At 39.8% G+C, this 23982-nt stretch overlaps 1 long non-coding RNA gene and 1 other non-coding gene across 2 annotated transcripts in view; both read right to left on the bottom strand.

The window, feature by feature from the left end:
• Nucleotides 1-679: 679 nt before the first annotated feature.
• Nucleotides 680-23982, bottom strand: part of LOC119939588 — a 35293-nt gene continuing 11990 nt past the window's right edge. The window contains exons 2-3 of the long non-coding RNA XR_005454681.1: nucleotides 8689-8743; nucleotides 680-699 (exon numbers count right to left, since the gene is read on the bottom strand). This is a non-coding gene — a long non-coding RNA (uncharacterized LOC119939588). The remainder of the gene's footprint in view (nucleotides 700-8688; nucleotides 8744-23982) is intronic.
• LOC119939784 lies at nucleotides 12521-12660 on the bottom strand. The gene has a single exon (XR_005454747.1). It is a non-coding gene; the product is annotated as a small nucleolar RNA SNORA7 (small nucleolar RNA).

Genomic DNA, 23982 nt, shown 5'->3' with positions numbered 1-23982 from the left:
AATGGGGTTTGAGACTGTGGGCCCCACATGAAACAGGGATTGTGGCAACGCTACATGATTTTATCCACACCAGCACTTAATACAACACCTGGCATATAGTAAGCACTTAACAAATGCCACAATTATTATTATTATTAGCCCTGACTTCAAGGAGTTTAAACCTGTCACTCAGAATAATTTCAGAATAAACCCTGGAGAGGAGGGAGAATGACCAGGGAGTAAAGGGTAAATCTCACAGAGCCAATGCATTCCTGTCTCTCAGATTTAAATCAGAAGGAGTTTCTCAGCAGTCAATCATGCAATCATAGTTATTGAGTGCTTACTGTGTGCAGGGCACTGTACTAAGCTCTTGGGAGGGTACAAGGAATAATAGACACAGTCCTTTCCCACAGTAAGCTTGCAGTTTAGAGGGAGTCATTCATGAATCATAGAGCCTGGTGGAAAGATCCCAGGTTTGGAAAGTCGAAGATCAGGATTCTAATTCTGGCTCTGACTTACCTGCCATGTAATCTTGGGCTTGGGAGAAAGCTCAGTAATAACAGCATTGATGGGCACATTCCCGGGAGAAGCAGCGTGGCTCAGTGGAAAGAGCCCGGGCTTGGGAGTCAGAGGTCGTGGGTTCTAATCCCAGCTCTGCCATTTGTCCGCTGTGTGACCTTGGGCAAGTCACTTTGCTTCTCTGGGCCTCAGCTCTCTCATCTGTCAAATGGGGATTAAGACTGTGAGCCCCACGTGGGACAACCTGATTGCCCTGTATCTACCCCAGTTCTTAGAACAGTGCTTGGCACGTAGTAAGTGCTTACCAAATACCATCATCATCATCAACAAATTTATAGTCATTCATTCATTCAATTGTATTTATTAAGCACTTACTTTGTGCAGCGCACTTTACTAAGCACTTGGGGAAAGTACAATACAAAAATAAAGAGTGGCAAGCTCTGACCACAACGAACTCACAGTCTAGAGGAAATCCTGAAGGATGTCACTCAGAACAATTCATTCAACTGCAAATTTCAACATAGCTTGTCCATGACCTTACCTGACACCTCCTGAATTTTCCCTCATTCCCTTGTCTCATATAATATTTTTTTTTTAGGTTCTTAAGTTGTTTCATTGCCCATTCTAATTGACCATAGAGAAATAAAGCTCACTTTTTATTCCCATGGCACCTTCTACTATGGGTAAAGCAACTTCCATGTAAGGAATCCGAGTAACTTTTGATTTAGGTGGGTCAGTGGAAAGAGCGTGGGCTTGGGAGTCCAAGGTCATGGGTTCTAATCCTGGCTTTGCCACTTAGCTGTGTGACTTTGGGCAAGTTGCTTAACTTCTCTATGCCTCAGTTCCACCATCTGGAAAATGGGGGTTAAGACTGTGAGCCCCATGTGGGACAACCTGATTACCTTGTATCTCCCCCAGTGCTTAGAACAATGCTTGGCACACAGTAGGCACTTAACAAATTCCAAAATTATTATTATTTGCCATTTTCCTTTGCTGCAGAATTTCAATCTATAATGAAACTCAGCTGCTTCAATCTTTTCAGTATGTCTGGAACCTATCCCTCTGACACTTCAGCTGTAGACTATCTCCATTTTCTTCTGTTCTTCCTTATTTCCTCCTTTACTTTTTTAATCTCCTTTTTTCATCCCCTCCTAATTCTCTTCTTCAGGTTCATTAACTCTAACTCTGCTCCTCTTCAGCTAATTCTTGTCAGTTTTACCAAATACCACCTCCTTATTCTCTATTTAGACCAAATCCTCATCCCAAGATCAATGCTGCCCTTTGAGTCGGAAGGAAAATGATCTTTGCTCATTGGAACTTCACAAGGGGAAATAATCTACTAGTGCAAAGGTTACCAAATATCCACTGGTGAAGATGATGATGAAGGTACCAGCAACTTTCACTTTCAAGCAACTGAAGAATGGTAGCTTAGGACTCAAACATTTTGAGCAAATCTAAAATTATTTTTTAAATATTTACCCATATAGACAGTAGCTGGCAAATAGTATGTGCATGCAAACAATATAAAACCAGGCATATACAGCCCCAAACAGTCAAAGGCTGATACCTATCTTTTGAATCCTAGTATAAAGCAAGTCAGTTCAATTAATTCAGGCTAAAAACCCCAAAAGCAAAAAAGCTGATATTTATTTTACACATACTTGGTTGGAGAGGTTTCATTAATCATACTTATGTGAAAACTGGCTTGGGAATCATGAAAGAAAGGAATGGAGTGTACTATTTTTATTTTAAGATTAAGAAAGCTGGCCTTCAAATATGGGCCTTGGAAGATGTGAAAAGGAAAACACGTAGCATCTGGTGTTCCAAAATATTTACTTAATGACTGAAACCGGAAAAGTTGTGTGAGAGTGCCATTGGGAAGGTATTGATAACAACGGAAGATATAGTTTCATTATTTATGACATGAAATTTTAAAATGAGGTGGGACCCAAAAGGTAGTAGGAGATAGAAGTGAAGTGAAAAATGTTTTTACTTCAAGCATTTATTGCTTGGGCTTTGTGGTGGGAGAGGATTCTATAGCTGGAAAGGACAAGCCTTCTTGAAGGAGGCAGGTAATTTTATTTTTAAACATGTGCGCTTAATTGAGTACAAACCAGAAACCCTAACTGATCATGCTAGAGCAGAGAAACGAAAGCCTGAACCGGAACCACCTTTTTTTTTTGAGAATGTACAACCCTGAAACCTGAAATGCCAAGTAAACTTAATTAGCCTGTCATTTAGGCTCACATATTGTTCCTACTAGCTTAGTCGCTTGTTGGAATTCTTCCTGGGGAGACAAAAAGAAAGAATCATTCTCTTTAAAGATTATATACACTGTTCTCTTCAAAGAAGATAAATCACCATCCAGATGATATTCCTAAACAGCATTAATGGATTCAACATTACCACAACGGGCTTATGTGCCTCAGTATTTACAATATAGGTTCTTGTAGTAGAGTAGCAATGGAAACTATACTTGAACCTATTTTTTGAGACTCCTATAAGCCTGCACCAACTGCAGTTAAGAATCATAAGAAATACAAATGGTATACATGATCAAACTAATAGAGAATGCAGGATTTGAAACTCCTTGTGGGTAGGGATCATTGGAAATGTGTGACGGTCACTTTGACATAGATCATTATCATAATCACCAACATCACTATTTACTGAGCAACTACCTGTATTCCCTGAGACTACATTAGATGCCCCTGCCCTTCACGAGCACAACTTACATCTGTATGGAGATTGATAAAACAATATCATTTACAAAGGAGGGAGCAAGGGGAAGCAGCAGAGTTAGAGCCCATAGAAACTAGAATAGAAAGATGAATAGATATTTAATTTACAAATAAATGAAGTGCTAGGGATGGCTATATACCCACCTACTAACTCAAAATGGCTAGTGCTTTGCACACAGTAGTTTGTGGTGTTCAGGGATTGTATCAGCTTCTTGTTATCGTATTCTCCCAAGTCCTTAGTACAGTGCTTTACACACAGTAAGCACTCAATAAATATGAATGAATGAAATTGAATGAATGATGATTTATCAGGTAAATCTTTCTGTAGGAGGTGGGATGTCAGGAGGGCTTTGAAATTGGGGCTAGATATGGTCTGGGCAATTTTAAGAAGAATGAATTCCAGGCAGGAGGAAGTGCAGTAGCAGGAGACTAGCAGTTGGCATGTCAATGGTTACATTGTAAGTGGAATGAGTTTATAATGGCATTTGTTAAGCACTTACTATGTGCCAAGCACTGTTCTAAGCACTGGAGCAGATACAAGGTAATCAGATTGTCCCATGTGGGGCTCATAGCCTTAATTCCCATTTTACAGAGGAGGTAATTTAGGCACAGAGAAGTCAAGTGGCTTGCCCTAGGTCACCTAGCAGACAAGTGGCAGAGCAGGGATTAGAACCCATGTCCTCTGACTCCCAAGCCTATACTCCTTCCACTAAGCCACGCTGCTTCTCATAAATTGATGGACATGTAGATAGATAAATAGGCACAGATAGCTAGAGAAAGAGCTGCCTTTTATTTTAGGTTCTTGAGAACCTACCAAAGTGTTCTGCACAGAGTAGAGGCTTGGTAAACACTGGATAATGATGAAAGTAAAACAGCATGGTCTAGTGGGAAGAGCATAGGCGGCCCATGACTTGGATTCTAATCCCAGGTCTGCCACTTGTCTGCTGTATGTCTTGGAATAAGTCACTTCATTTATCTGTGCCTCACTTTCCTCATTCACTCAATTGTATTTATTTAGCGCTTAATGTGTAAAGAGCACTGTACTAAGCACTTGTGAAGTACAAGTTGGCAACCAATAGAGATGGTCCCTACCCAACAGCGGGCTTATCTGTAAAGTGGGACTTCAAATCCCTATTCTTGTCTCAAGTGGGTAAGGGACTGTGTCCAACTTCATTATATTGTATCTACCTCAACACTCAATGCAGTACAGTGCATAGTAAGCAGCGTGGCTCGGTGGAAAGAGCCCGGGCTTTGGAGTCAGAGGTTATGGGTTCAAATGCTGACTCTGCCTGTTGTCAGCCATGGGACTTTGGGCAAGTCACGACTTCTCTGTGCCTGTTACCTCATCTGTCAAATGGGGATTAAGACTGTGAGCCCCCCGTGGGACAATCTGACCACCTTGTAACCCCCCAGGCACTTAGAACAGCGCTTTGCACATAGTAAGCACTTAATAAGTGCCATTATTATTATTATTATTACTATTATTAACAAGTACATAAAAAATAATGCAACTGCCAGGGGCATCCTATGACTTTATAAGAATGGAGCTGAGAAGTCCAATGTATAAACCAACAAGCCACTTTGCATTGTTCCTTGCTGTGCTAATGTGCTTTCTGCTTAGAGGACCTGTCAGTGTCAGATGACATCATGTGTACTACTTCATGATGACATCCTTGGAGAAGCACACCACTCAGAGCAGCTGCAGAGATGGAAGGGAGCCTGGGGGGAACCTCGGCAGCTGAGCCTGGTTTCTCCCTCTCCACTATTCACCCTGTCTCTCGATTTTCCAAAAGCAAAATCAAGTCTGGGGTAGAGTGGGATGGAGGAGGAATAAGGGTGACAGTGATTCTCCCACTTCCTGCAAGCATAATGGCATCCTTCAGAGTAGGGACTGTTGTAAATGCATATGAGTCACATACTCTCCATGGAGATTTCTGACTTTGTGTTTCATCTAATCCCCAACCACCTCAAACACCAAAACCCATTTTGCCCCTCTATATCCACTATATGCTTAATGACCTCCCCTAGACAATCAACAAGTTTTGTCTTGGAGGCACTGAGAAGACTAGCTAATGGGAAAAGGTACCTAGTTGTACTAATCATGGGTCCCCCAGCCTTTCCCACCACCCCCTTTTTCCCTCTCAAGGGTGGGCTAATGAAGAAGAGGAGGCTGAAGCAGCCCAAATGTTAAAGAAATTACCCTCAGACTCTCCTGAGCAAACTGCTGGACATGCAGGCTCCTCTCCAGGGGTTTCTCCTCTTAGACGATTAACATGGCCTAATCAAAAGAACATTGGCCTGGGAATCGGGGGACCTAGGTTCTAATCTCAGTTCTGCAGACCTCAGACAAGTCACTCACGTTAGTTTCCTCAACTAGAAAATTGGTATTAAATACCTGTTCTCCCTCTCCTTCGACAGTGAGTCCCATTGTTCGAGAGAAACCATGCCCATTGTAATCATCTTATATCTACCTAAGCACTTTGTACAGTGCCTATCAAAGATCATAATTATCAGTGCCCATTCCCTGTAACTCAAAGTTTAGCATTTTTTTTGAGTCAAATATGTGACTCTTAAAATTTGAGGTACCTAGCAGTACCTCAAATTTCAGCTCTGGGAGTCTATAATAATAATAATAATAATAATAATAATAATGGCATTTAAGTGCTTACTATGTGCAAAACACTGTTCTAAGTGCTGGGGAGGATACAAGGTGAATAGGTTGTCCCACGTGGGGCTCACGGTCTTAATCTCCATTTTACAGATGAGGTAACTGAGGCACAGGGAAGTTAAGTGACTTGCCCGAAGTCGCACAGCTGACAAGTGGCAGAGGTGGGATTAGAACCCGTGACTTCTGACTCCCAAGCCCGGGCTCTTTCCACTGAGTCACGTTGTTTCCCTTATAAGGGCCACAGTGAACCAGGGTCAGTTAAGACCTTGAACTGAAGCCTTTTTTTAGCCCTTGTTTAATACAACTTTGAGATATAGATCAAAACACAGCACAGTTGAAATGCTCTTTTCAGCTCAACAGATATAGCAGAAGTGCAGGCAGGGAGCAAAAGTTTTGTAATCATAAATCTTGAAATATTCGGTTGATCTAAACTCTTAGCAATGTATATGCAATTTGGCTTTTCCATTAAAGAGCAGTGGTTTGAGTTGAATGTACCTTGCCTGAACTTTTCCAATTATGGTTGGAGCAAATTAGAGCTACATGTTTTGCTTAATCCTCCTTAATCTATTGAATGCCACCAGATTTGAGGATTAATTGAGGAATTTGGAAGTCGGGTGAAAATATCCTTACAACCCACCAACACACTTCCATTTCAATACTCTAATTGATACGTGTGAGACAAAATTACTAGAACTGTTTTACACCTGGGTCTATCAATCACTCATTTAATTAAGCAGTTATTGCATGCAGAGCACTGTACTAATATTATCTAAAGGTGGACATGCAGATATTTATGAACACCTTCAGAGATTATGCTCTGTATAGAGATTGATTCTCAACTTGAAATTCATGGTTCCAACTTGCTTACAGCCTAAGATTTTCATTGGGAAACAGACTTGAACCATATTCACCCAATTCTACAAGGTAGAAGAACATTGTCTAATGTGGAGCCAAACAAAGAAGGTCAGGTAATGTATTAGGAGACTGATAGTGTGTGGCAAAAAGTGGTATGAATCTTCATACCGAACTGAAAGTCTACATAGCAGGAGTAATACTAATTAACCAATCTTCTATATGGTGATTAGGTGGGACTTGACATAGAGGGCATCTCAAACAGTTTCAATAGCATTGCTTACATCACCTCAAATGAAAAGGAACATAGAATAATAATGTATTTGTCAAGTGCTTACTATGTGCCAAGCACTCTCCTAAACTCTGGGGTAGATACAAAGTAATCATGTTGTCCTACTTGGGGCCCACAGTCTTAATTCCATTTTACAGAAGAGGTAACTGAGGCACAGAGTGCCTCAGTTAAGTGAATAGAAGGACTCTCAATATCAAGGCAGTGTTCTTGAGAGCTTTTCTCTGAGCAAGACATGTAAGGAGAATGGATGAAAGCATGAAAATAATGATTGTGGCATTTGTTTATTGCTTACTATGTGCCAAGAACTGTACTAAGTGCTGGGGGTGGATATAAGATAATCAAGTCCCACATGGGGCTCATAGTCCAAACAGGAGGGAGAAGAGTACTGAAAACTAGATTCTCATTATGTTGTCTTTGAAAACACACAAATACACCTACTACAAGATTTCAAAAAGGGCATTTATAATGCAATAGTTCCTCAACCTGTAGATAGTTTAAAAATTAAAAATAGTGTAGTTGAATACTGCTGTCCTTCATCAGGAATTTTAACACCATTTAAATTGATGTATAATATCGATCATGCAAAACGTATACATAGCAAGCTTAGCTCATTAATTTTCTTTCTGTAAGTTAAAAAGTTATATTAGTATACTATAAGAACAAGTTTTCTGAAGAGAAATGCATACTTTCAGTGAAGGACAAACTGAAAATGCAAAAATAAGCTTCCCTACCAGAAAAATGGCAACCATATTGCAATGGACAAACAGTCTTTTTTGAACATCATTTCTGAGTTGTAAGACTTTTTTCTTTAATTAGGAAAGCACTCAAGTTGTAAAAGAGGGAAAAAAGAAAAACAGCCCCTTAAGGACCCATTAGAAAGTGTTACACACTTAAATTCAAGTTTCAAAAGGAAAGAAGAATAATATTGGTTAGGCTAAAAGTAGGTTTTTAAAAAAAAAAAAAAAAAAATTTACCAAATAGTTTATAGGTGTAAAAACAGGTCTTCAGGATCTATAAGAAATTATAAAAGTAGATTTAAAATTTTCTATCCATCTCCTCACAATAGTAAAATTAATACTTCTAAAAACACTCATGATTGAATTTTCTGATTGGTTTATCTATCATTGATACAAAGTAATTGAAGCCAAAAATAAAACATTGCTTCTAAAACATTTCAATGAAATCTTTCACTAGAAATACCCTTTAGAAATCCACTGGGAGGAAAGATGATAATCCATCAATAATATTTGGTTTAGCAATGGAAAAATCCCTTTATATGATAGGGATTATGTTGAGATTTGAAGGGGAGAGAACAGAGTAGTAAACCTTATGTTAACCAAAAAAAAAATTTTTTTTCAAGAGTAACAAAGTTAATTTGTGGTCTTGCAAAAATAAGCCAAAGGAATGTTTGCCTTTGCTAATTGGCTTTGCTATAGTTATCATTAGAACAAGTTGTTAAAAATATAAATCCCCGAAGATATACACTCATATGTTTCATGAGGGAATCTTTATCATAGACTCATATAAAATAATCCACAGGATTACTGAAAATCTAAATTTTAGAGAGCACTAATATTCTTTCCCAGAAACGTGAAATTACACAAAGTAAGTGTTTAAAGAATGTGAGTTGTTGCTACCTTTTACACATCCCCCGGGTGTTAGAAGACTGGATTCAGCAAGGAATTCTCATGTCTGAAAGGGAAAGAGAAAAAAAGTTGCTAATTATTCAATTTGTTTTTCTGATATTTTAAAGTTCACATTCCCTGTTCTAACTGACCTCAGAGAAAATATGATGGGCCAAACAACAGTAACAAAAATTCAAGGGTCAAGTCCATTAGTGATCATCTAAACAAAACTGCAAACACTGGGATTTGGCATGGAAAGACAATGATAAATGAAATTTGATTAGGTATCAATGCTGAGCTGTATAGGAAACGGAGTGAGTCATGGTTCTGCTGTCTTGGTTTATATAAATGGGTAGAAACTTTGTATGTTAATTATTCTGGAAAGAGTCTTTCAGTTAACTCACAATTTTAGTTGCAATTTGGGATGTAAATGAAAAAAAGACGAAGCATTCAAAATAAATTGCTACCGACTGGTGGTAGGTGGATATCTGTATCATTTGTATATATCTGCTTTTAAGGGTCCCACTGTCCCTCCTCTCTGCCTCACACTAGTTCTGAAATTTTTGAGTCCTTTTCTTCTGGGATCTCAGCACACAGCCTTCCCCAGACACCAAAATTCCCAATATTGTGCTTCCCAAGCCTATTTTCCTACCTGCCTGCCCATTTCTCCCAGACCTAAGGAACCCATTTTTCTCCTTCCTATTTTCCCCAAGCATTCCTTCCCCATCCTCTCCCTTTCCAATCTCTCAACACTCCAACCATTACTGGCTAAAGAGACACAGTTGTGATGCTGAAGACTCAGGACAATTAATATGAGGGGAAATTGAAAGAGTTGAGCATTTTATAAAGCACATTCTTTACTGAATTTTCCCAAATACTAATAACCATGTTTTTTTATGAAAACTATATATAAATTTAACTACATAATAATGTGACTATAAAGTTCATGGAAAGTCAAGCTAAAATTATACAGGATATTGGAATTTTAGTTTATTGGAATGATATGAAAATCTAATATTCTGGTTCGGATTTTATGGAATAGTGTAGCCTAGTGGAAAGATCACGTGTCTGGGAGTCATGGGAGCTGGAATCTAATTTTGGCACCATCACTTGCCTGCTGTGTTACTTCTCTGGTCCTCTGTTTCCTCATTTATGGAATGGGAATAAAATACCTGTTCTCCCTCCCCACTGCGAGACCCAGGGGAGAGAGATAGTGTCTGATCTAATGGCATTGTGTTCACCTTAGCGCTTACTATGTGCCAAGCTAAGCCTGTCATGTGACCTAAGGCAAGTCACATATAATAATAATGATGGCATTTATTAAGCACTTACTATGTGCAAAGCACTGTTCTAAGCGCTGGGGAGGTTACAACGTGATCAGGTGGGACTCAGTCTTAATCCCCATTTTACAGATGAGGGAACTGAGGCTCAGAGAAGTTAAGAAGTGATTTGCCCAAAGTCACACAGCTGACAATTGGCAGAGCCGGGATCCGAACCCATGACCTCTGACTCCAAAGCCCATGCTTTTTCCACTGAGCCACGCTGATTAGGCCACATTCCTTCCGAAGGTCCAATTAATTAGCTGTTGGATATCTTCTCTGTGCCTGTTACCTCACCTGTAAAATGGGGATTAATTAAATTTGACTCAGTCATATGTATTGAGCACTTACTGTGTGCAAAGCACTGTACTAAACATTTAGCAGTTGGATATCTTCTCTGTGCCTGTTACCTCACCAGTAAAATGGGGATTAATTAAATTTGACTCAGTCGTATTGAGCACTTACTGTGTGCAAAGCACTGTATTAAACATTTAGCAGTTGGATATCTTCTCTGTGCCTGTTACCTCACCTGTAAAATGAGGATTAATTAAATTTGACTCAGTCATATGTATTGAGCACTTACTGTGTGCAAAGCACTGTACTAAACATTTAGCAGTTGGATATCTTCTCTGTGCCTGTTACCTCACCTGTAAAATGGGGATTAATTAAATTTGACTCAGTCATATGGATTGAGCACTTACTGTATGCAAAGCACTGTACTAAACATTTAGCAGTTGGATATCTTCTCTGTGCCTGTTACCTGTAAAATGGGGATTAATTAAATTTGACTCAGTCATATGTATTGAGCACTTACTGTATGCAAAGCACTGTACTAAACATTTAGCAGTTGGATATCTTCTCTGTGCCTGTTACCTCACCTGTAAAATGGGGATTAATTAAATTTGACTCAGTCGTATTGAGCACTTACTGTGTGCAAAGCACTGTACTAAATATTTAGCAATGTACTAAGATTAAGACTGTGAGCCGCATGTGGAACAGGGACTCTGTCCAACCTGATTATCTTGCAGCCACCCCAGCACTTTGTATAGTCCCTGGCACATATTAAGCACTTAAAAATACCATTATTATTATTGCCTCAGGAACCTAGAACCTCAGGAACCTACAACCACAGGAGCTGGAGCTCAGGAACCTGGAATCCCAAAAGCCTACAACCTCGGTAGTCGAGAACTTCAGTGATCTGGAACCCTGGTGTCCCAGAGCCTTGGTAGTCCAGAACCTCAGGGGGTTATCTAGAACCTTGTTGATCTAGAGCCTCGGTAGTCTAGGGCTTCACAAGCTGGGGTATTTGGAACCCGGAATTTCAGGAGCCCAGAGCTTTCAGAACCAAAAACCTAGATGATCTAGAACCCCAGTGATGTAGAGCCTCAGGTGCCTGGAGCCCTCAGTTACCTAGAACCTCAATGATCTATAATCTCAATGAGCTAGAGCCTCATGGAGGGGTGTTTGTGAGCTGGAGCATCAGGAACCTGGAAATTCAGGAGGCTGGAAACTTTGGAGCTGAAAGCATCAGGAACCTAGAACCTCAGGAGTCCAAAACCTCAGGAGCTGGGGAACCCCATGAGGCTGGAAACTCAGGAACTGAGTTCGAACCCGGGAAACCTAGAAAACTAGTCTGCACCTTCGACTCAACAAGGCAAAATCTGAACAATTCCTTTTACTCCTAACCTCACTTCTCCTAACTTTCCCGTCACAGTTGACAACACCATCTTGTTCCTTGTTCTTTCGATCAGTGTTAGACTGAATCTAGGCATCATATAGGAAATTCAAAAGAGAGAATCCAGAGGGAATGCCGGTTTTCTCTTTGGCAATGTGTGCTCTGAACACAGTAAGAACTCAATATCATTCTGCAACAGTTATTCTTTTAAATCATTGTGGTTTTCAAATATTTTTATTGTGACCGGAGAGAAATTTGAGAGAGTATATAAACTTAATGCTTGGCATCTAGAATGAAATCAAATGAATTGTCAGATAAATAATATTTAAGGCCTATTCATTCATTCAATCATATTTATTGAGCACTTACTGTGTGCAGAGCACTGTACTAAGTGCTTGGAAAGTACAACGCAACAACTGATAGAGACAATCCCTGCCCACAGTGGCTCACAGTCTAGATGGGGGGGATACAGGCATCAATAGCATCAATATAAATAAATAGAATTATAGATTCATACACATCATTAATATAAATAGAATTATAAATATGTACATATAATTTGAAGTAGTGAGTTAAGTTTTGAGAGGGGATTTGTATCTGGTAGCATGTATTCTGTGTACAAGTGAGAATTATTAGGTGAATTGGGATACAGCTGGGCTCACCGTACATTCTTGGGGATGAGCTCTTTATGTCTCCTTGCCCTGAAATAGGGCTCATCTGCGTCCTAGGATACTGCATGGATTTCTACCTGATGTCAAATAGTAACATTGCCGCCTTTGGCACAGAAAAACTTGAGTCTCTGCCCTTGACTCTGTTCTGTGCTGCTACTGCCCAGCACAAGTGAGTTTTGACATGTAGCAGATGGCCTTCCACTCCCTAGCCACTGCCCAAGCTAGGAATGGAAAGGGTATGTGTCCGCTTGACTCTCCCTCTCATAGCCAAGACTGGTAGAGTACTGGAAACTCTCCAGGTGCAATCCTGAAAGAGGTTTGCTTCTTTGTCTTTCATTAAAATTCTAATTTTATTATGTTTTTAAGGTGTAGACTGAGAGTTCCTTGTGCACAGAATATTTACCCAGTCTTGTTTGTTTTTTACTCTAAGTATTTCAGGTAGTGATCTGAACATAACATTATCATTATTGTTATGGCACCTGTTAAATGCTTACTATGTCAAGCACTGTTTTAAGTTCTGTGGTAGTCACAAATTAATCAGATTGGTCATAGTCCCTGTCCCACTTGGGGTTCCCAGTCTTAGTAGGAGAGGGAACAGGTATGTAATCCTCATTTTACATTTGAGAAAACTGAGGTACAGAGAAGTTAAGTGATTTGCACAATGTCACACAGCCAACAATTGGCAGAATCAGGATTAGAACCCAGGTCCTCTGACTCCCATTTCTGTGCCTGCTGCTCAGTAAATACCATTGACTGATTATCAATTCGCCAAAGTAGGCATCTACAAGTTCTGCAAATATATTTTCTTTGAACCCCTATTAGCCAAATATTGATGTTGATCTATCATTATTTGAAATTGACATGATGTCATCAGTGATTCTATTAATACTTTGCTGATCTGAGGAGGAATTAAGAGGGCTTTACTTTAAAAACATGAATCTGTTTTATATGAATTCTTAGAGTTTTATCAGTCACTAGGGAAAGGACATGGGACTGGGAGACAGGAAATCTGAGTTCGAATCTCATTTCCACCACTAGCCTGCTCGGTGACCATAGGCATGTTTTAGTTTTCTCATCCATAAAATGGTAAGTGCCATAAGAAGCGATTATGTCCAATTTCATAACCTTATATCTAACTCAGTACATAGTACTAAATTCCATAAGAATCATAATGAATGTCCAACTGTGCTATGGCATCCAGCGTGAAAACAGTTCATCCTCTCTACAGGAGTGAGTATAGACTGTTTTTATATACAGTATATATATATATATATATATATATATATATACACACATATATATATATATGTGTGTGTGTATATATATACAAACATATATAAACAGTTTATGTTTATATATGTTTATATATATATAAACAGTCTATACTCTGTGTGTGTGTATGTGTATATATATGTATGTATATATATACACACATATATATATATACACACACACACACATATATATATATACACACACACAGACAGTTCATATGCATATTTTCTTCCTAGTAAGATATATACATATATGCCCAACTGTGCTATTGCATCTAGTGTAAAAATAGTTCATCCTCTACCGGAGAGGATATAGACTGTTCATATGTTTATATATAGACTGCTCATATATACATTTTCTGCCAAATAATATGTATACATGTATACATATATTACTAAGCAGAAAATAGACAAAATTGTCTTGGATAGTGTTGAAGGTAAATAGAATTTTATTGGAATCCCTGTGGTCTGCACCTTTCCTGCCACACTGCTGGTGAGTGGACTATCCTGAAGGGAGATTTCTCATGTGCAGGGTTTAATCATCCAGACACTGAGATACACTCTGCAACCCCAGGGACATAGGTCAGGGGAAACTGTGAAAAGCAGGGCTCTCCTCTAGCCTGTAAGGACTTTGTGGGCAGTGAATGTGTCTACTGCCTCGGTTATTTTGTATTCTCCCAAGTGCTTAGTACACTGCTCTGCACACAGTAAGCGCTAAATAAATATAATCAATTGCACCTCCTGGTGACCAAAGACATCAGGGGCTGATGGGACAGTAACTCTACCCCCACTGCCACCCCAAATTATCACAATTTCATGTATCTGAGCTAAGGTCCACCTGCTTCCAGCTTCCTTCCAGCACGACCATCAGTAATGTAATTTCTGAAAGGGCATGCACACAAATACACATATTTATAGAAGTGCGGTGTGTATGTGTGTATCCTTGTAACATCTGTAAATTCCCATTGTGCACCTGAAACTGAAAATAATTTTTCTCATTAATATTTGAAACGCTTTCATACATCTCTGCCAATTCATATCCATCCCAAGGGATGTCAGTGGCTCAGCTAACCCAGTTTAGGCTTTTTTCTCTAGCAAGTGTAATGTATGTATTGTGGAAGGTACACTTTATATCGTGCATTCACATATCTAGAAAGGTAAATTGAGCACATATGACCCACTTTTTATTTGGAAATTGTCTCATTCTCCTTCACAAGATTAAAATCCAATCCCCAAAGTGATTTTTATGTGAAGGAAAGGAGATAAGAATAGTTTCCTCTGTCAAAGAAAATAATTTTCAAATTCCAGTTAGCATTTATTTCTAGCATGTTTTCTCATTCATCAGATGTTAAAGCTTTTCTTGCCCTCATTTCATTTTTACTATTTCAGCAAAAGGAGCACATCTATGTAAAGGCATCAGCAAATGTGGAATTTAATAGATTGAGAAGATTCATTGTATCAATAGATTATGCAAGTGTGTGTATATGCCTGTGTGGGTAAAAGGGAATACAGAACAAAATAAGATGCATAATGTTAAATGGTATGATGTACCAGGACTGAAGAGGTATAAGATTGTAAAGACAGAAATCAAACCAATGACATCTATGAATCCTAAAAAAGTGTACATGGAGTTGTAGACACAGCCTTGGTGTGACTCAAGAATAATCTACTCTTATCACGGACCAAGAAGATGATTATTTTAAATAAATGGGATGTTTTTATGTGGGTGTTTAGGTGAAGTTATTGCACATTTGTTCAGCAGTTACTATATGCCAGACACTGTACAAAGCAAATAAAGTACTAAATTCTCACAGGGATTTGCCTGAAGACTGTAAACTTTGTACAGGGAACAAATATTGTACTCTCCCAAGCACTTAGTACAGTGTTCTGCACATAGTAAACAATAAATACCATTGATTGATTTGTCCTTAGACCATATCTTTTCAATGACTCTGATGAGGAAAAGTATCTACTAATGCTGTTGCTTTCTCCCAGGTGCTTAGAACAGTTCTTGGTACAAGCAAATATCAATATTCATTCATCCATTCATTCATATTGGAAATTGTCATATTGGAATTGTCATATTCATTCATTCATCCATTCATTCATATTTATTGAGCACTTACTGTGTGCAGAGCACTGTACTAAGTGCTTGGAAAATATAGTACAGCAATAGAGACAATCCTTGCCCACAACAGGCTTACAGTCTAGAGAAGGGGAGACGGACATCAAAACATGTAAACAGACAAAAAATACGATTAAGGGACAAATTGTTTAAACACATACTCATTAGTCTTATACTTGATAAATTGGCTAGGGTTGCAATACCTCAGGCAAGAGAAGTAAAGTTACAAGTGGTGAACAGAAAAAGCATCCTACAAAGCCAATTCATTCAACTGTATTTATTGAGCACTTACTGTATGCAAAGCACTGTACTAAGCACTTGGAAAGTACAATTCAGCCCTAAAGAGAGACAATCCCTGCCCACACTGGGCTTACAGTCTAGAAGATAAACTTAACTGTCCAAAACTGAACTCATCTTGCCTCTTAAACCATACTTCCACCCCAAACTTTCCCAGGTTTGTCAACCCCATCTTCCCTGCTCTAGAAGCCTGGAACTTTGGTGCCATCTTGAACTTCTTCCTCTTCCTTCCTTATTTACCATTGGAGTGTCCCAGGAGGGAGCCAGGGAAGGTTCCAGGGATCAGAAAAGACACTTCAGATTGAAGTAGCAGAGGTTTATCCACACCTACTAGCCTGCCATGAACTGAACTGTAGGTATTAGAGAGCCACTCCCAGTGTGTGGGGTGGGGAAAGGATAGAGGTATAAAGGCTACTTTTGAGGGTCTTTGTCTACTCTCTTCTTTAAAGCCCGATGCTGGCCTGACCAGCCTGAAGTCCAACCTATTATATTGTCTTCCCAGCATACTATATGTGAATCATAGACATTCTATTATTTCTTTTTTTGCTTAATCCCCAATAAAGGTTGCAGTGGCACAACTCTTCCACAGCCATAAGAGGTGGAATGTAATAAGAATGTCAGAGAGGGAGGAGGAAGAGCCGAATTGGGAAAGAGGAAGAAGGACAGGAGAAGGTCAGGGCAAGGAAATGAGAACAGGAAAAGGGAATGAGGACAACAGCAATGACAAGATGTTCTGGAAGTGAAAGACTGAAGGGCATGGGAAGATATAGGATAGGAAGAGGTGGAGAGGAAAAGGACAGAAAATGAGAGGAAGATAAAGGAGCCCATTGTTGGGTAGGGACTGTATATGTTGCCGGTTTGTACTTTCCAAGTGCTTAGTACAGTGCTCTGCACACAGTAAGTGCTCAATAAATATGACTGAATGAATGAAAGGGATGAAAGGAGCATGGCCTAGTGGAAAGAACACTGGGCCTGAGAATGAAAGGGTCCTAAGGCTGGCTCCACCGTTTTCCTGTTGCAAGTGTTTCCTGGGCCACAGTTTATTCATCTGTGATATGGGGTCTCGATACTTGTTCTTTCTCCTACTTAGCCTTATGAGGGACAGTAACTATGCCTATCCTTGTAAATTCCCCAGTCAATCAATCAGTGGTATTTATTGAGCACTTACTATGTGCAGAGCACTGTACTAAGAACTTAGTACATTGTAAGCACTCAAGCATCACAATTATTATTATGAATAATAAAATGACCTTTGATTTCCCAGAGAAAGAGGGTAAAAGTACAAAAAGAAAAAAAATATATGTAACCGGAGAGATAAACAGTAATAGAGAAAAAAATCAGAGAGAGAAAAGGAAAATGATAGCGGAGAAAAGGAAAGACCTATTCCTCTTAATTCCAGGCCCCGGCTCTTTCCACTAGGCCATGATGCTATCCTTGAAGGCCCTATCCTTGGAAGGATAGAGCACAGGGTCTGGAAATGTGTTGAATCTGCTTCAAGAAAGTCATCTCACAGCCTTCTGGAGCCGGCACTTCCGAGGGATGGGACTGTCTCTTATTGATCAGAAATGAAGATAATTTCCAATCAGAGGAAAACTGATTCCCCCTAATCACTTTTGATTGGACAGAAATCAAGTTTAATTAATCAAAGACCATTTAGAATCAGAGGGAAAGGGTTTCTGTCCCTTGAATAGTGGTTTCCATTCAGACAGATAGGTTGAAGTTTGTTTCATTCATTCATTCAATCATATTTATTCAGTGCTTACTGTGCACAGGGCACTATACTAACCGCTTGGGAAGAACAAGTTGGTAATAATGGCATTTATTAAGCACTTACTATGTGCAAAGCACTGTTCTAAGCTCTGGGGAGGTTACAAGCTGATCAGGTTGTCCCACAGGGGGCTCAGTCTTAATCCCCATTTTACAGATGAGGTCACTGAGGCAAAGAGAAGTTAATTGACTTGCGCAAAGTCACACAACTGGCAGAGGCAGGACTCGAACCCATGACCTCTGACTCCAAAGCCCGGGCTCTTTCCACTGAGCCTTTCTCAGTGGCACCTGATTTGTTTATGAATTATTTATTCAACGTGTAAGTTGTCTCAATCTTACTTTATTGAGTGGAAGGGTCAGTATTTGGGTTTGGCTTTATCTGGCTTAGGTTCTTATCATTTGTACTCTGCTATCATAGCAGCATTGGATTTACATTAAGACCAGCCTTTTGGTTCCCTTTGCTCCTGAAATTGCTCCTTAAGCACCTGAAAGGGAAATTGTGAGAATTAATTAGCTAATTACTGAGTCTCGGGAACTTGGACCAGTATGATTAAGGAATTGTCAATAGCTGTGAAGAAAAATTCCTTCCTAGAGATCTGCAGTGAATTAACCCACTCTAATATACCATTAAACTCTTTGGAAATCTATTTTTACAACTCGGGCTTCATATCTAGTTAAAAGTTCTACTTTCGACTGCCAGAGCATGAAAAACAGGTCTACATCTCAGCACACGGGGATTGAGGTTTTATTTGAGAAGCAGCGTGGCTCAGTGGAAAGAGCCCGGCCTTTGGAGTCAGAGGTCATGGGTTCATATCCCGGCTCCACCACTTGTCAGCTGTGTGACTTTGGGCAAGTCACTTGACTTCTCTGGGCCTCAGTTACCTCATCTGTAAAATGGGGATGAAGACTGTGAGCCCCCCATGGGACAACCTGATCACCTTGTAACCTCCCCAGCGCTTAGAACAGTGCTTTGCACATAGTAAGCGCTTAATAAATGCTATCATTATTATTTGAGGGCAGATCACTCCCAGCAAGCCCCCTGTGGGACAACCTGATCACCTTGTAACCTCCCCAGTGCTTAGAACAGTGCTTTGCACATAGTAAGTGCTTAATAAATGCCATTACTATTATTATTTCCCACTTTATGGACACATTAGCCTGACTTCTAATGCCATCCGGAATGGAGTCCCGGGCGTCTATGGGGGCACTCTGAGGAGAGGATCCTTCCCTTCCCCACAGCAACTGTATATATGTATATAGGTTTGTACATATTTATTACTCTATTTATTTTACTTGTACCTATCTATTCTATTTTATTTTGTTAGTATGTTTGGTTTTGTTCTCTGTCTTCCCCTTCTAGACTGTGAGCCCACTGTTGGATAGGGACTGTCTCTATATATTGCCAGCTTGTACTTCCCAAGCGCTTAGTACAGTGCTCTGCACACAGTAAGCGCTCAATAAATGCAATTGATTGATTGAAGATATTCCTAAACTGTTGTCTCAGCCTTCATCTGTCCAGCCTCAGGGACTAGACTTGTTGGAAGATGAGGGGCTCCTCCTTCATAGCCATTTACCCCATTTTAACAAGATCTTATTTCAAAGGACACTTCCCTCTAACAGTATCTTTTAGCACCCAGTCAATACTGAAGGATCATTGACTCCTCTAAGCATGGCTTAATTTGTCCAATTAGCATACTGAGCAAAGAGCAGCTGCTGGGGTGTTAACCCTTTTCCAATAGAGGATCTTTCTCAGTTTCAAACAGCACCTTCTTCATCATATGTCTAATAAATCCATTCTGTTGACATTTCCATCCTACCAGAGGGACTGCATCTAATCCATTAAAATTTGATTCAGTGGCTTCTTATTAGGCAGATGTTTCCCGACTGATGATTTGACCACCAAGACATTTGAATCTTACCCATTTTGTTGTTAAGACCCATATAGGGAATCAGATATCGTTTGGAAACGATCATAACAGAATGAACAAAACACAGATGAAACCACGATTGAGGGCTTACGCATATTTAAGGTTTCACTTTACATTTAATGATCCTTTTGACATATCAAACATGTTTTTGTTATTTGCGTATGGAGCTAAGCAAAATGTTCATTACATATTGAGTCCAGGCCAAGTTCACCAAAACTCCACAATTCTGTCTTCCCTTCTGGACTGAGTTCAAGTAAGCCTGGAGTGAATTAGGGCTTCAGATGGAGGCTATGTCAAACTCAGTTGTTTTGACTTAAAATCTAAACAAGTTCGTAAGCTCTGTAGTTTGCTTTTACCCAAATCTCAAAGTGAAACTCAGTTCCTCATGGGACACCAACCTCTGAAATTGAAACTATGAGGAAAGTTTGCACCTACAGGTCTGAATTTCACAAGGTTCTAGTTGGGATATTAACTTGTCAAAGCATATTTCTGCTTCCTTTAATCTGGGAATGGATTCTTGGGGCTGGAAATGATGTTTCGTGTGCAAAAAGAATAAAAAGACAACTTGTGCTTTTCTAGAGTCTCATCAATATTATAAATGTTCATATCTCACTTGTTTTGAAGAATCTGAGAAGTTCATTTGTGAAATTGTTGAAATCAACACCTGTGTGTGTGTTTCGTTTTCACTAACTAAATTTTATATCTAAATGTATGTGTAGCTGAAAAGGCCACCATAAGACTGTCAGTCTGGACCACACTATTCACAACTTTTTGTATTTGGGTTTACTTAATCACCAAAATATGGCAGAATTGGGTGGAGGAATAATGAAAATAGAAACAAAGGGCACCATGTCCTCTACTCTCCTTTTTTATGCTTTATATTCGGTCTTCAAAGCTTCACGTTTCTCCAGATTTGGTCGTCTTCTAAGCATATGCAAAATGTGGTATTGAAAGTTTGGACAAAGCATCAGGGTGATTTTTTTCCCTAGAATAATATATTACCCAAATAATATGATTTATGGAGTAGTTTGGAGTGGTGCTAGTGTATTAAACTTAAATTTAAACACATTTTTCCTATTCCTACATAAACTCTGCAGCCGTCAGCACTATTCCCAAGCAATTTTCATGATAAAATATTGTTATTGCTATCCTTAGGGTTGAATTTCCTTGATTTTTAAAAATATTGCATTTCTTCTTATCTCTCTGCTATCACTGACCCTGATTTCCTACAGTCCTTTTTTCATACCCTTGCGATAGTTTGACTTTCCCCGAGGCATGTGTATGGTGAAATTACTCAAATTCATTGATAATGTTTTCTGTCCATCATAGTTAATGTCCCCAACCACTTGAGCTCCTCCTTGTTCCACCCTCCACCTCTCCTTAATAATAATAATGGCATTTATTAAGTGCTTATTATGTGCAAAGCACTGTTCTAAGCTCTGGGGAGGTTGCCAGGTGATCAGGTTGTCCCACGGGGGTGCTTACAGTCTTCGTCCCCATTTTACAGATGAGGCAACTGAGGCACAGAGAAGTTAAGTGACTTGCCCACAGTCACCCAGCTGACAATTGGCGAAGTGGGGATTTGAACCCATGACCTCTGACTCCAAAACCTGGGCTCTTTTCCACTGAGCCACGCTGCTTCCTTCCACTTGGAATGAAAGTGCAGCCATGCCAACCCTGGCACTGTTTCTTTCCACAGTCCTGTCACATTGGAGAGAGAATTCTGGAGTTTCCTGGTGTCTCTCCTTCCTCTCCCATCTCCATGGAGAAAGCCCACTCCAGCCCAAGTTCTACAAACCCAAACAGACTCCAATATTCAATAATAATTACAGTATTTAAGCATTTATTATGTGCCATGCGCTGTACTAAGTTCTGGGGTGCATGCAAGCACATTGGGTTGGCACAGTCCCTGTCCCACATAGAGCTAACAGTCTTAACCCTCATTTTACAGATGAGGTAAATGAGGCACAGAGAAGTGAAGTGACTTACCCAAGTCCCCACAGCAGATAGGTGACAGAGTCAGGATTAGAACCCATGGCCTTTTGACTCCCAGGCATATGCTTTATCCACTATGACATGCTATTTTTCAGTTCAGTTAGCAATTGAATAAGTTGTGCCTCTTCATTTCAGCGGACATCACTGCTTGGATGTCTGCCGGCCCTGGAGAATGTCCCCAGTTATAGACTCTGGATAGTTTGGAGTCTCTCCTACCAGAATTGAGGTTAGGGCAATGATGCTGTTCTTAGTGTGGGACTTTCCATGTCTTCCTTTTTCCAAATATTTTTTAAAGGAACACCTAATTCTTATCAGGGTGGTCAGGTAACAACTTTGTTCTTTTTAAGCTGTGGACTCAGGCTGGGTGTAACAGCAGAGTTGCAATTTTCCATGGTATAAAATATTACCTCAATCGGATCAGCACAGATGAGTGAGGGAACATGCAGACGTTCCCTTATTCAGTGTTATTGACTCAGGACAACCCCAGGGTAAGAATAACGAAAAAAAGAAAGGAGAGGAAGTGAGGTCAAAGGAAAGGAGGGTAAAAGCGGATGGGAAGAATGCCAAGGAAGAGTATAAGATGGAGTGAAGGACATGACGAAAGAGAAATGAGGGATCAAATAGAGAAGAAAGAATGTCAGGAAGCGCCAGCCAGCTTTAAATCCATAAAATTCTGGAAACATTAAAAATAAACACATGGACACCCACTGTCACACCAGCAAGCATATAGACATACTACAAACATACATAATAATTATGATGGCATTTATTAAGCACTTACTATGTGCAAAGCACTGTTCTAAGCACTGGGGAGGTTACAAGGTGATCAAGTTGTCCCACAGGGGACTCACAGTCTTAATCCCCATTTTACAGATGAGGTAACTGAGGCCCGGAGAAGTTAAGTGACTTGCCCAAAGTCACACAGCTGACAGTTGGTGGAGCTGGGATTTGAACCCATGACCTCTGACTCCAAAGCCCATGCTCTTTCCACGGAGCCACACTGACTGCAAGCACATACACATACACAGATGCACATATGTATAAAGGACAAATTCATTCAAATCTCAGCTCCACCAACAGTCAGCTGTGTAACTTTGGGCAAGTCACTTCTCTGTGCCTCAGTTACCTCATCTGTAAAATGGGGATGAAGACTGTGAGCCCCACATTGGACAACCCGATCACTTTGTATCCTCCCCAGTGCTTAGAACAGTGCTTTGTGCATAGGAAGCGCTTCACAAATGCCATCCTTATTATTATTATTACTTTCCAAGTGCTTAGTACAGTGCTCTGTACACCGTAAGTGCTTAATAAATGATTGATTGAATATGCGCACAGAAAACCCTAACAAAACTGACAGAAATTCAAATCAGGCCAATTTATAAATCCACATCTCCTGTTCTCTCAAGTATAGACTCACACACACAAACCCCCCCCACATGTGAAAAGTGACACACACATACACACAACCCCCACCAACTTTTGTAAAGTGGGCTTTTGTTTTTGATTGTATATTATTCGCTATCTATTGAGTCATCCTTATTCCAGACTGTAAGCTCCTTCTGAGGATGGAACAGATCTTCCAACTCTGTTATGTTATATACTCTCTTAAACACTTGGTACAGTACTCAGCTCACAGTAAATGCTCAATAAATATCATTGATCCTTTGTCTACTAAACCAGTTTTGGGGTGGATAATATGATAAATGATAAAACTCTTTTAATATGATAAAACTCTTTTAATATGGCTAGGTATGCTAAGTATGTGATCTATGTATTTCAAATTTGCTGAATACCCTGTTGTTCTCATAAAATAATGATAATGGTATTTTTTTAAGCACTTACTATGTGCTGAGCACTGTTGTAAGTGCTGGGGTAGATACAAGGTAATCAGGTTGTCCCACGTGGGGCCCACAGTCTTAATCACCATTTTATGGAAGAGATAACCAAGGCACAGAGAAGTAAAGTGACTTGCCCGAAGTCACAGAGCTGATCAATGGCGGAGTCAGGATTAGAACCCACAACCTCTGACACACAAGCCCATGCTCTTTCCACTATTCATTCATTCATTCAATCGTATTTATTGAGCGCTTACTGTGTGCAGAGCACTGTACTAAGCACTTGGGAAGTACAAGTTGGCAACATATAGAGACAGTCCCTACCCAACAGTGGGCTCACAGTCTAGTCTCACTATGCCACGGTGCTTCTCCTAAAAGTTAATATATATTTTAAAATGAAATTGTACTTTTGAATTTGAT

This window comes from Tachyglossus aculeatus, chromosome 17, assembly GCF_015852505.1.
Source record: "Tachyglossus aculeatus isolate mTacAcu1 chromosome 17, mTacAcu1.pri, whole genome shotgun sequence".
NCBI classification, from domain to species: domain Eukaryota; kingdom Metazoa; phylum Chordata; class Mammalia; order Monotremata; family Tachyglossidae; genus Tachyglossus; species Tachyglossus aculeatus.
Note: the sequence above shows the minus strand (reverse complement) of the source record. Positions and strands in the feature narration are given on the sequence as shown.